This window comes from Euprymna scolopes, chromosome 18 (assembly GCF_053919585.1).
Source record: "Euprymna scolopes isolate OS-2025 chromosome 18, ASM5391958v1, whole genome shotgun sequence".
Taxonomy (NCBI): Eukaryota; Metazoa; Mollusca; class Cephalopoda; order Sepiida; family Sepiolidae; genus Euprymna; species Euprymna scolopes.
The window spans coordinates 106069328-106082854 of record NC_136499.1 but is presented as its reverse complement, the minus strand read 5'-3'; the positions used below and the strand labels follow the sequence as shown (position 1 = coordinate 106082854).

The following is a 13527-nucleotide window of genomic DNA, read 5'->3' as shown; positions in this document are numbered from 1 at the left end:
AAACCTTAAAATAAGTTAATACACACAAAAAAGTATCCAGGTAAGTAGAAGAGTAATTTATCTTGCTTATTGTAATATTTATTTATTATATATTTGTCTTGTATTTTATAATTTGTTTTATTTATTTATTTACTTTGGTCATGTTTAAAATGTCTGAATAGTTTATTATAAACTTCAGCAATAGGGAATATCACCATCGTAGTTATAACCATAGCTGGAGAGTAAAAGCGAAGTGGATAGAAGAAAAGGAGAAGATATAGTGAATAAACGAGACCATTTTTAAAATGTTTTGTTTTAGATTTTTGCATTTTTATTTAAAAACGCGGGACCAGTAGGTGACTGAACGGGACACACAGCTACTTTCTCGCAGTAAGGTAATGTTCCCTGGTTGGATTGATAAGTTTGTCAGCTATTCTTGCTGAGTGAGAAAACTGAACTGAAAGTTGAGAAAATATATTAGGTTTGTTTTCATCGTACAATAGTTAGGCGAGTGCCGTAATACTTATTGTATTGAAGCTAGTTAAGAAGATTGCGACTTCATCAGCCCGGCTAGCTCAGTCGGTAGAGCACGAGACTCTTAATCTCGGGGTCGTGGGTTCGAGCCCCACGTTGGGCGTATTCTTTTGTGCCATTTTCATGATATCTTGAAACAACATCAAAGAAAGATGAGGATAATAGTCCGCAATAAATAAAATGAATTAATAATACTCATCTCATTAATGAATTCTAATTCAGTAAAATATCATTCTAATGTGTTTTTATTAAAAAAACAAAACAAAAACAAAGAAAGAAAGAAAAAAAAACATGTAAGATTACAACGAGAAAATAATGTCTTACGTTAGCAAGTCACGTGTGGAGTCTAAATAATGGCTCCCAAATCAAAAATTACACAAAAAACGCAAGTAATACAAATATATAGTTCAGTTGAACACTACATTTTCATACAATTGGTTACAGTTATTAGCTTAGATTCTGTTTGATTTTCGATATTAAAGACATTATCGAAACTTCACGTAAGCGTCTAATGTGAACGATTTTTCGTATGTTTTACCACCTGCCTCAGCGCAGCATAAACACCCCCAACAACCCCATGTTAAAAACAGCTTTCGAGGTTCGGGGTGTTTATTCCGAAAGCTGTTTTTAACATGGGGAGGTTGTGCTTGAGGTGATTATAATATGCTGGGGTACGTCGTAAAAATTTTCCGATATTTCTCGTTCTAACTTAAGTAATAAACTAAAATAAAACCTTAAAATAAGTTAATACACACAAAAAAGTATCCAGGTAGGTAGAAGAGTAATTTATCTTGCTTATTGTAATATTTATTTATTATATATTTGTCTTATATTTTATAATTTGTTTTATTTATTTATTTACTTTGGTCATGTTTAAAATGTCTGAATAGTTTATTATAAACTTTAGCAATAGGGAATATCACCATCATAGTTATAACCATAGCTGGAGAGTAAAAGCGAAGTGGATAGAAGAAAAGGAGAAGATATAGTGAATAAACGAGACCATTTTTTAAATTTTTTATTTTAGATTTTTGCATTTTTATTTAAAAACGCGGGACCAGTAGGTGACTGAACGGGACACACAGCTACTTTCTCGCAGTAAGGTAATGTTCCCTGGTTGGATTGATAAGTTTCTCAGCTATTCTTGCTGAGTGAGAAAACTGAACTGAAAGTTGAGAAAATATATTAGGTTTGTTTTCATCGTACAATAGTTAGGCGAGTGCCGTAATACTTATTGTATTGAAGTTAGTTAAGTAGATTGTGACTTCATCAGCCCGGCTAGCTCAGTCGGTAGAGCACGAGACTCTTAATCTCGGGGTCGTGGGTTCGAGCCCCACGTTGGGCGTATTCTTTTGTGTCATTTTCATGATATCTTGAAACAACATCAAAGAAAGATGAGGATAATAGTCCGCAATAAATAAAATGAATTAATAATACTCATCTCATTAATGAATTCTAATTCAGTAAAATATCATTCTAATGTGTTTTTATTAAAAAAACAAAACAAAAACAAAGAAAGAAAGAAAAAAACGTAAGATTACAACGAGAAAATAATGTCTTACGTTAGCAAGTCACGTGTGGAGTCTAAATAATGGCTCCCAAATCAAAAATTACACAAAAAACGCAAGTAATACATATATATAGTTCAGTTGAGCACTACATTTTCATACAATTCGTTACAGTTATTAGCTTAGATTCTGTTTGATTTTCGATATTAAAGACATTATCGAAACTTCACGTAAGCGTCTAATGTGAACGATTTTTCGTATGTTTTACCACCTGCCTCAGCGCAGCATAAACACCCCCAACAACCCCATGTTAAAAACAGCTTTCGAGGTTTGGGTTGTTTATTCCGAAAGCTGTTTTTAACATGGGGAGGTTGTGCTTGAGGTGATTATAATACGCTGGGGTACGTCGTAAAAATTTTCCGATATTTCTCGTTCTAACTTAAGTAATAAACTAAAATAAAACCTTAAAATAAGTTAATACACACAAAAAAGTATCCAGGTAAGTAGAAGAGTAATTTATCTTGCTTATTGTAATATTTATTTATTATATATTTGTCTTGTATTTTATAATTTGTTTTATTTATTTATTTACTTTGGTCATGTTTAAAATGTCTGAATAGTTTATTATAAACTTTAGCAATAGGGAATATCACCATCGTAGTTATAACCATAGCTGGAGAGTAAAAGCGAAGTGGATAGAAGAAAAGGAGAAGATATAGTGAATAAACGAGACCATTTTTTAAATTTTTTATTTTAGATTTTTGTATTTTTAGTTAAAAACGCGGGAACAGTAGGTGACTGAACGGGACACACAGCTACTTTCTCGCAGTAATGTAATGTTCCCTGGTTGGATTGATAAGTTTGTCAGCTATTCTTGCTGAGTGAGAAAACTGAACTGAAAGTTGAGAAAATATATTAGGTTTGTTTTCATCGTACAATAGTAAGGCGAGTGCCGTATTGCTTATTGTGTTGAAGTTAGTTAAGTAGATTGTGACGTTATCAGCCCGGCTAGCTCAGTCGGTAGAGCACGAGACTCTTAATCTCGGGGTCGTGGGTTCGAGCCCCACGTTGGGCGTATTCTTTTGTGTCATTTTCATGATATCTTGAAACAACATCAAAGAAAGATGAGGATAATAGTCCGCAATAAATAAAATGAATTAATAATACTCATCTCATTAATGAATTCTAATTCAGTAAAATATCATTCTAATGTGTTTTTATTAAAAAAACAAAACAAAAACAAAGAAAGAAAGAAAAAAACGTAAGATTACAACGAGAAAATAATGTCTTACGTTAGCAAGTCACGTGTGGAGTCTAAATAATGGCTCCCAAATCAAAAATTACACAAAAAACGCAAGTAATACATATATATAGTTCAGTTGAGCACTACATTTTCATACAATTCGTTACAGTTATTAGCTTAGATTCTGTTTGATTTTCGATATTAAAGACATTATCGAAACTTCACGTAAGCGTCTAATGTGAACGATTTTTCGTATGTTTTACCACCTGCCTCAGCGCAGCATAAACACCCCCAACAACCCCATGTTAAAAACAGCTTTCGAGGTTCGGGGTGTTTATTCCGAAAGCTGTTTTTAACATGGGGAGGTTGTGCTTGAGGTGATTATAATACGCTAGGGTACGTCGTAAAAATTTTCCGATATTTCTCGTTCTAACTTAAGTAATAAACTAAAATAAAACCTTAAAATAAGTTAATACACACAAAAAAGTATCCAGGTAGGTAGAAGAGTAATTTATCTTGCTTATTGTAATATTTATTTATTATATATTTGTCTTATATTTTATAATTTGTTTTATTTATTTATTTACTTTGGTCATGTTTAAAATGTCTGAATAGTTTATTATAAACTTTAGCAATAGGGAATATCACCATCGTAGTTATAACCATAGCTGGAGAGTAAAAGCGAAGTGGATAGAAGAAAAGGAGAAGATATAGTGAATAAACGAGACCATTTTTAAAATGTTTTATTTTAGATTTTTGCATTTTTATTTAAAAACGCGGGACCAGTAGGTGACTGAACGGGACACACAGCTACTTTCTCGCAGTAAGGTAATGTTCCCTGGTTGGATTGATAAGTTTGTCAGCTATTCTTGCTGAGTAAGAAAACTGAACTGAAAGTTGAGAAAATATATTAGGTTTGTTTTCATCGTACAATAGTTAGGCGAGTGCCGTAATACTTATTGTATTGAAGTTAGTTAAGTAGATCGTGACTTCATCAGCCCGGCTAGCTCAGTCGGTAGAGCACGAGACTCTTAATCTCGGGGTCGTGGGTTCGAGCCCCACGTTGGGCGTATTCTTTTGTGCCATTTTCATGATATCTTGAAACAACATCAAAGAAAGATGAGGATAATAGTCCGCAATAAATAAAATGAATTAATAATACTCATCTCATTAATGAATTCTAATTCAGTAAAATATCATTCTAATGTGTTTTTATTAAAAAAACAAAACAAAAACAAAGAAAGAAAGAAAAAAAAACATGTAAGATTACAACGAGAAAATAATGTCTTACGTTAGCAAGTCACGTGTGGAGTCTAAATAATGGCTCCCAAATCAAAAATTACACAAAAAACGCAAGTAATACAAATATATAGTTCAGTTGAACACTACATTTTCATACAATTGGTTAAAGTTATTAGCTTAGATTCTGTTTGATTTTCGATATTAAAGACATTATCGAAACTTCACGTAAGCGTCTAATGTGAACGATTTTTCGTATGTTTTACCACCTGCCTCAGCGCAGCATAAACACCCCCAACAACCCCATGTTAAAAACAGCTTTCGAGGTTTGGGTTGTTTATTCCGAAAGCTGTTTTTAACATGGGGAGGTTGTGCTTGAGGTGATTATAATACGCTGGGGTACGTCGTAAAAATTTTCCGATATTTCTCGTTCTAACTTAAGTAATAAACTAAAATAAAACCTTAAAATAAGTTAATACACACAAAAAAGTATCCAGGTAGGTAGAAGAGTAATTTATCTTGCTTATTGTAATATTTATTTATTATATATTTGTCTTGTATTTTATAATTTGTTTTATTTATTTATTTACTTTGGTCATGTTTAAAATGTCTGAATAGTTTATTATAAACTTTAGCAATAGGGAATATCACCATCGTAGTTATAACCATAGCTGGAGAGTAAAAGCGAAGTGGATAGAAGACAAGGAGAAGATATAGTGAATAAACGAGACCATTTTTTAATTTTTTTATTTTAGATTTTTGCATTTTTATTTAAAAACGCGGGACCAGTAGGTGACTGAACGGGACACACAGCTACTTTCTCGCAGTAAGGTAATGTTCCCTGGTTGGATTGATAAGTTTGTCAGCTATTCTTGCTGAGTGAGAAAACTGAACTGAAAGTTGAGAAAATATATTAGGTTTGTTTTCATCGTACAATAGTTAGGCGAGTGCCGTAATACTTATTGTATTGAAGTTAGTTAAGTAGATTGTGACTTCATCAGCCCGGCTAGCTCAGTCGGTAGAGCACGAGACTCTTAATCTCGGGGTCGTGGGTTCGAGCCCCACGTTGGGCGTATTCTTTTGTGCCATTTTCATGATATCTTGAAACAACATCAAAGAAAGATGAGGATAATAGTCCGCAATAAATAAAATGAATTAATAATACTCATCTCATTAATGAATTCTAATTCAGTAAAATATCATTCTAATGTGTTTTTATTAAAAAAAACAAAACAAAAACAAAGAAAGAAAGAAAAAAAACATGTAAGATTACAACGAGAAAATAATGTCTTACGTTAGCAAGTCACGTGTGGAGTCTAAATAATGGCTCCCAAATCAAAAATTACACAAAAAACGCAAGTAATACAAATATATAGTTCAGTTGAACACTGCATTTTCATACAATTGGTTACAGTTATTAGCTTAGATTCTGTTTGATTTTCGATATTAAAGACATTATCGAAACTTCACGTAAGCGTCTAATGTGAACGATTTTTCGTATGTTTTACCACCTGCCTCAGCGCAGCATAAACACCCCCAACAACCCCATGTTAAAAACAGCTTTCGATGTTCGGGGTGTTTATTCCGAAAGCTGTTTTTAACATGGGGAGGTTGTGCTTGAGGTGATTATAATACGCTGGGGTACGTCGTAAAAATTTTCCGATATTTCTCGTTCTAACTTAAGTAATAAACTAAAATAAAACCTTAAAATAAGTTAATACACACAAAAAAGTATCCAGGTAGGTAGAAGAGTAATTTATCTTGCTTATTGTAATATTTATTTATTATATATTTGTCTTATATTTTATAATTTGTTTTATTTACTTATTTACTTTGGTCATGTTTAAAATGTCTGAATAGTTTATTATAAACTTTAGCAATAGGGAATATCACCATCGTAGTTATAACCATAGCTGGAGAGTAAAAGCGAAGTGGATAGAAGAAAAGGAGAAGATATAGTGAATAAACGAGACCATTTTTAAAATGTTTTGTTTTAGATTTTTGCATTTTTATTTAAAAACGCGGGACCAGTAGGTGACTGAACGGGACACACAGCTACTTTCTCGCAGTAAGGTAATGTTCCCTGGTTGGATTGATAAGTTTGTCAGCTATTCTTGCTGAGTGAGAAAACTGAACTGAAAGTTGAGAAAATATATTAGGTTTGTTTTCATCGTACAATAGTTAGGCGAGTGCCGTAATACTTATTGTATTCAAGCTAGTTAAGTAGATTGTGACTTCATCAGCCCGGCTAGCTCAGTCGGTAGAGCACGAGACTCTTAATCTCGGGGTCGTGGGTTCGAGCCCCACGTTGGGCGTATTCTTTTGTGCCATTTTCATGATATCTTGAAACAACATCAAAGAAAGATGAGGATAATAGTCCGCAATAAATAAAATGAATTAATAATACTCATCTCATTAATGAATTCTAATTCAGTAAAATATCATTCTAATGTGTTTTTATTAAAAAAACAAAACAAACACAAAGAAAGAAAGAAAAAAAAACATGTAAGATTACAACGAGAAAATAATGTCTTTCGTTAGCAAGTCACGTGTGGAGTCTAAATAATGGCTCCCAAATCAAAAATTACACAAAAAACGCAAGTAATACAAATATATAGTTCAGTTGAACACTACATTTTCATACAATTGGTTACAGTTATTAGCTTAGATTCTGTTTGATTTTCGATATTAAAGACATTATCGAAACTTCACGTAAGCGTCTAATGTGAACGATTTTTCGTATGTTTTACCACCTGCCTCAGCGCAGCATAAACACCCCCAACAACCCCATGTTAAAAACAGCTTTCGAGGTTCGGGGTGTTTATTCCGAAAGCTGTTTTTAACATGGGGAGGTTGTGCTTGAGGTGATTATAATACGCTGGGGTACGTCGTAAAAATTTTCCGATATTTCTCGTTCTAACTTAAGTAATAAACTAAAATAAAACCTTAAAATAAGTTAATACACACAAAAAAGTATCCAGGTAAGTAGAAGAGTAATTTATCTTGCTTATTGTAATATTTATTTATTATATATTTGTCTTGTATTTTATAATTTGTTTTATTTATTTATTTACTTTGGTCATGTTTAAAATGTCTGAATAGTTTATTATAAACTTTAGCAATAGGGAATATCACCATCGTAGTTATAACCATAGCTGGAGAGTAAAAGCGAAGTGGATAGAAGACAAGGAGAAGATATAGTGAATAAACGAGACCATTTTTAAAATGTTTTGTTTTAGATTTTTGCATTTTTATTTAAAAACGCGGGACCAGTAGGTGACTGAACGGGACACACAGCTACTTTCTCGCAGTAAGGTAATGTTCCCTGGTTGGATTGATAAGTTTGTCAGCTATTCTTGCTGAGTGAGAAAACTGAACTGAAAGTTGAGAAAATATATTAGGTTTGTTTTCATCGTACAATAGTTAGGCGAGTGCCGTAATACTTATTGTATTGAAGCTAGTTAAGAAGATTGCGACTTCATCAGCCCGGCTAGCTCAGTCGGTAGAGCACGAGACTCTTAATCTCGGGGTCGTGGGTTCGAGCCCCACGTTGGGCGTATTCTTTTGTGTCATTTTCATGATATCTTGAAACAACATCAAAGAAAGATGAGGATAATAGTCCGCAATAAATAAAATGAATTAATAATACTCATCTCATTAATGAATTCTAATTCAGTAAAATATCATTCTAATGTGTTTTTATTAAAAAAACAAAACAAAAACAAAGAAAGAAAGAAAAAAAAACATGTAAGATTACAACGAGAAAATAATGTCTTACGTTAGCAAGTCACGTGTGGAGTCTAAATAATGGCTCCCAAATCAAAAATTACACAAAAAACGCAAGTAATACAAATATATAGTTCAGTTGAACACTACATTTTCATACAATTGGTTACAGTTATTAGCTTAGATTCTGTTTGATTTTCGATATTAAAGACATTATCGAAACTTCACGTAAGCGTCTAATGTGAACGATTTTTCGTATGTTTTACCACCTGCCTCAGCGCAGCATAAACACCCCCAACAACCCCATGTTAAAAACAGCTTTCGAGGTTCGGGGTGTTTATTCCGAAAGCTGTTTTTAACATGGGGAGGTTGTGCTTGAGGTGATTATAATATGCTGGGGTACGTCGTAAAAATTTTCCGATATTTCTCGTTCTAACTTAAGTAATAAACTAAAATAAAACCTTAAAATAAGTTAATACACACAAAAAAGTATCCAGGTAGGTAGAAGAGTAATTTATCTTGCTTATTGTAATATTTATTTATTATATATTTGTCTTATATTTTATAATTTGTTTTATTTATTTATTTACTTTGGTCATGTTTAAAATGTCTGAATAGTTTATTATAAACTTTAGCAATAGGGAATATCACCATCATAGTTATAACCATAGCTGGAGAGTAAAAGCGAAGTGGATAGAAGAAAAGGAGAAGATATAGTGAATAAACGAGACCATTTTTTAAATTTTTTATTTTAGATTTTTGCATTTTTATTTAAAAACGCGGGACCAGTAGGTGACTGAACGGGACACACAGCTACTTTCTCGCAGTAAGGTAATGTTCCCTGGTTGGATTGATAAGTTTCTCAGCTATTCTTGCTGAGTGAGAAAACTGAACTGAAAGTTGAGAAAATATATTAGGTTTGTTTTCATCGTACAATAGTTAGGCGAGTGCCGTAATACTTATTGTATTGAAGTTAGTTAAGTAGATTGTGACTTCATCAGCCCGGCTAGCTCAGTCGGTAGAGCACGAGACTCTTAATCTCGGGGTCGTGGGTTCGAGCCCCACGTTGGGCGTATTCTTTTGTGTCATTTTCATGATATCTTGAAACAACATCAAAGAAAGATGAGGATAATAGTCCGCAATAAATAAAATGAATTAATAATACTCATCTCATTAATGAATTCTAATTCAGTAAAATATCATTCTAATGTGTTTTTATTAAAAAAACAAAACAAAAACAAAGAAAGAAAGAAAAAAACGTAAGATTACAACGAGAAAATAATGTCTTACGTTAGCAAGTCACGTGTGGAGTCTAAATAATGGCTCCCAAATCAAAAATTACACAAAAAACGCAAGTAATACATATATATAGTTCAGTTGAGCACTACATTTTCATACAATTCGTTACAGTTATTAGCTTAGATTCTGTTTGATTTTCGATATTAAAGACATTATCGAAACTTCACGTAAGCGTCTAATGTGAACGATTTTTCGTATGTTTTACCACCTGCCTCAGCGCAGCATAAACACCCCCAACAACCCCATGTTAAAAACAGCTTTCGAGGTTTGGGTTGTTTATTCCGAAAGCTGTTTTTAACATGGGGAGGTTGTGCTTGAGGTGATTATAATACGCTGGGGTACGTCGTAAAAATTTTCCGATATTTCTCGTTCTAACTTAAGTAATAAACTAAAATAAAACCTTAAAATAAGTTAATACACACAAAAAAGTATCCAGGTAAGTAGAAGAGTAATTTATCTTGCTTATTGTAATATTTATTTATTATATATTTGTCTTGTATTTTATAATTTGTTTTATTTATTTATTTACTTTGGTCATGTTTAAAATGTCTGAATAGTTTATTATAAACTTTAGCAATAGGGAATATCACCATCGTAGTTATAACCATAGCTGGAGAGTAAAAGCGAAGTGGATAGAAGAAAAGGAGAAGATATAGTGAATAAACGAGACCATTTTTTAAATTTTTTATTTTAGATTTTTGTATTTTTAGTTAAAAACGCGGGAACAGTAGGTGACTGAACGGGACACACAGCTACTTTCTCGCAGTAAGGTAATGTTCCCTGGTTGGATTGATAAGTTTGTCAGCTATTCTTGCTGAGTGAGAAAACTGAACTGAAAGTTGAGAAAATATATTAGGTTTGTTTTCATCGTACAATAGTAAGGCGAGTGCCGTATTGCTTATTGTGTTGAAGTTAGTTAAGTAGATTGTGACGTTATCAGCCCGGCTAGCTCAGTCGGTAGAGCACGAGACTCTTAATCTCGGGGTCGTGGGTTCGAGCCCCACGTTGGGCGTATTCTTTTGTGTCATTTTCATGATATCTTGAAACAACATCAAAGAAAGATGAGGATAATAGTCCGCAATAAATAAAATGAATTAATAATACTCATCTCATTAATGAATTCTAATTCAGTAAAATATCATTCTAATGTGTTTTTATTAAAAAAACAAAACAAAAACAAAGAAAGAAAGAAAAAAACGTAAGATTACAACGAGAAAATAATGTCTTACGTTAGCAAGTCACGTGTGGAGTCTAAATAATGGCTCCCAAATCAAAAATTACACAAAAAACGCAAGTAATACATATATATAGTTCAGTTGAGCACTACATTTTCATACAATTCGTTACAGTTATTAGCTTAGATTCTGTTTGATTTTCGATATTAAAGACATTATCGAAACTTCACGTAAGCGTCTAATGTGAACGATTTTTCGTATGTTTTACCACCTGCCTCAGCGCAGCATAAACACCCCCAACAACCCCATGTTAAAAACAGCTTTCGAGGTTCGGGGTGTTTATTCCGAAAGCTGTTTTTAACATGGGGAGGTTGTGCTTGAGGTGATTATAATACGCTGGGGTACGTCGTAAAAATTTTCCGATATTTCTCGTTCTAACTTAAGTAATAAACTAAAATAAAACCTTAAAATAAGTTAATACACACAAAAAAGTATCCAGGTAGGTAGAAGAGTAATTTATCTTGCTTATTGTAATATTTATTTATTATATATTTGTCTTATATTTTATAATTTGTTTTATTTATTTATTTACTTTGGTCATGTTTAAAATGTCTGAATAGTTTATTATAAACTTTAGCAATAGGGAATATCACCATCGTAGTTATAACCATAGCTGGAGAGTAAAAGCGAAGTGGATAGAAGAAAAGGAGAAGATATAGTGAATAAACGAGACCATTTTTAAAATGTTTTATTTTAGATTTTTGCATTTTTATTTAAAAACGCGGGACCAGTAGGTGACTGAACGGGACACACAGCTACTTTCTCGCAGTAAGGTAATGTTCCCTGGTTGGATTGATAAGTTTGTCAGCTATTCTTGCTGAGTAAGAAAACTGAACTGAAAGTTGAGAAAATATATTAGGTTTGTTTTCATCGTACAATAGTTAGGCGAGTGCCGTAATACTTATTGTATTGAAGTTAGTTAAGTAGATTGTGACTTCATCAGCCCGGCTAGCTCAGTCGGTAGAGCACGAGACTCTTAATCTCGGGGTCGTGGGTTCGAGCCCCACGTTGGGCGTATTCTTTTGTGCCATTTTCATGATATCTTGAAACAACATCAAAGAAAGATGAGGATAATAGTCCGCAATAAATAAAATGAATTAATAATACTCATCTCATTAATGAATTCTAATTCAGTAAAATATCATTCTAATGTGTTTTTATTAAAAAAACAAAACAAAAACAAAGAAAGAAAGAAAAAAAAACATGTAAGATTACAACGAGAAAATAATGTCTTACGTTAGCAAGTCACGTGTGGAGTCTAAATAATGGCTCCCAAATCAAAAATTACACAAAAAACGCAAGTAATACAAATATATAGTTCAGTTGAACACTACATTTTCATACAATTGGTTAAAGTTATTAGCTTAGATTCTGTTTGATTTTCGATATTAAAGACATTATCGAAACTTCACGTAAGCGTCTAATGTGAACGATTTTTCGTATGTTTTACCACCTGCCTCAGCGCAGCATAAACACCCCCAACAACCCCATGTTAAAAACAGCTTTCGAGGTTTGGGTTGTTTATTCCGAAAGCTGTTTTTAACATGGGGAGGTTGTGCTTGAGGTGATTATAATACGCTGGGGTACGTCGTAAAAATTTTCCGATATTTCTCGTTCTAACTTAAGTAATAAACTAAAATAAAACCTTAAAATAAGTTAATACACACAAAAAAGTATCCAGGTAGGTAGAAGAGTAATTTATCTTGCTTATTGTAATATTTATTTATTATATATTTGTCTTGTATTTTATAATTTGTTTTATTTATTTATTTACTTTGGTCATGTTTAAAATGTCTGAATAGTTTATTATAAACTTTAGCAATAGGGAATATCACCATCGTAGTTATAACCATAGCTGGAGAGTAAAAGCGAAGTGGATAGAAGACAAGGAGAAGATATAGTGAATAAACGAGACCATTTTTTAATTTTTTTATTTTAGATTTTTGCATTTTTATTTAAAAACGCGGGACCAGTAGGTGACTGAACGGGACACACAGCTACTTTCTCGCAGTAAGGTAATGTTCCCTGGTTGGATTGATAAGTTTGTCAGCTATTCTTGCTGAGTGAGAAAACTGAACTGAAAGTTGAGAAAATATATTAGGTTTGTTTTCATCGTACAATAGTTAGGCGAGTGCCGTAATACTTATTGTATTGAAGCTAGTTAAGTAGATTGTGACTTCATCAGCCCGGCTAGCTCAGTCGGTAGAGCACGAGACTCTTAATCTCGGGGTCGTGGGTTCGAGCCCCACGTTGGGCGTATTCTTTTGTGCCATTTTCATGATATCTTGAAACAACATCAAAGAAAGATGAGGATAATAGTCCGCAATAAATAAAATGAATTAATAATACTCATCTCATTAATGAATTCTAATTCAGTAAAATATCATTCTAATGTGTTTTTATTAAAAAAACAAAACAAACACAAAGAAAGAAAGAAAAAAAAACATGTAAGATTACAACGAGAAAATAATGTCTTTCGTTAGCAAGTCACGTGTGGAGTCTAAATAATGGCTCCCAAATCAAAAATTACACAAAAAACGCAAGTAATACAAATATATAGTTCAGTTGAACACTACATTTTCATACAATTGGTTACAGTTATTAGCTTAGATTCTGTTTGATTTTCGATATTAAAGACATTATCGAAACTTCACGTAAGCGTCTAATGTGAACGATTTTTCGTATGTTTTACCACCTGCCTCAGCGCAGCATAAACACCCCCAACAACCCCATGTTAAAAACAGCTTTCGAGGTTCGGGGTGTT

At 32.8% G+C, this 13527-nt stretch overlaps 11 non-coding genes across 11 annotated transcripts; all 11 read left to right on the top strand.

Annotated features, from left to right (window-relative positions):
* The first annotated feature begins 543 nt into the window (after positions 1-543).
* On the top strand, positions 544-616 carry Trnak-cuu (transfer RNA lysine (anticodon CUU)). The gene has a single exon. It is a non-coding gene; the product is annotated as a tRNA-Lys (tRNA).
* A 1169-nt stretch (positions 617-1785) lies between these two features.
* On the top strand, positions 1786-1858 carry Trnak-cuu (transfer RNA lysine (anticodon CUU)). Its single transcript has one exon. It is a non-coding gene; the product is annotated as a tRNA-Lys (tRNA).
* Positions 1859-3023: 1165 nt separating this feature from the next.
* Positions 3024-3096, top strand: Trnak-cuu (transfer RNA lysine (anticodon CUU)). The gene has a single exon. It is a non-coding gene; the product is annotated as a tRNA-Lys (tRNA).
* Positions 3097-4261: 1165 nt separating this feature from the next.
* Trnak-cuu (transfer RNA lysine (anticodon CUU)) lies at positions 4262-4334 on the top strand. The gene has a single exon. It is a non-coding gene; the product is annotated as a tRNA-Lys (tRNA).
* Positions 4335-5503: 1169 nt separating this feature from the next.
* On the top strand, positions 5504-5576 carry Trnak-cuu (transfer RNA lysine (anticodon CUU)). The gene has a single exon. It is a non-coding gene; the product is annotated as a tRNA-Lys (tRNA).
* A 1169-nt stretch (positions 5577-6745) lies between these two features.
* Trnak-cuu (transfer RNA lysine (anticodon CUU)) lies at positions 6746-6818 on the top strand. Its single transcript has one exon. It is a non-coding gene; the product is annotated as a tRNA-Lys (tRNA).
* Positions 6819-7987: 1169 nt separating this feature from the next.
* On the top strand, positions 7988-8060 carry Trnak-cuu (transfer RNA lysine (anticodon CUU)). The gene has a single exon. It is a non-coding gene; the product is annotated as a tRNA-Lys (tRNA).
* A 1169-nt stretch (positions 8061-9229) lies between these two features.
* Positions 9230-9302, top strand: Trnak-cuu (transfer RNA lysine (anticodon CUU)). The gene has a single exon. It is a non-coding gene; the product is annotated as a tRNA-Lys (tRNA).
* A 1165-nt stretch (positions 9303-10467) lies between these two features.
* Positions 10468-10540, top strand: Trnak-cuu (transfer RNA lysine (anticodon CUU)). The gene has a single exon. It is a non-coding gene; the product is annotated as a tRNA-Lys (tRNA).
* Positions 10541-11705: 1165 nt separating this feature from the next.
* On the top strand, positions 11706-11778 carry Trnak-cuu (transfer RNA lysine (anticodon CUU)). The gene has a single exon. It is a non-coding gene; the product is annotated as a tRNA-Lys (tRNA).
* Positions 11779-12947: 1169 nt separating this feature from the next.
* Positions 12948-13020, top strand: Trnak-cuu (transfer RNA lysine (anticodon CUU)). Its single transcript has one exon. It is a non-coding gene; the product is annotated as a tRNA-Lys (tRNA).
* Positions 13021-13527: the final 507 nt, after the last annotated feature.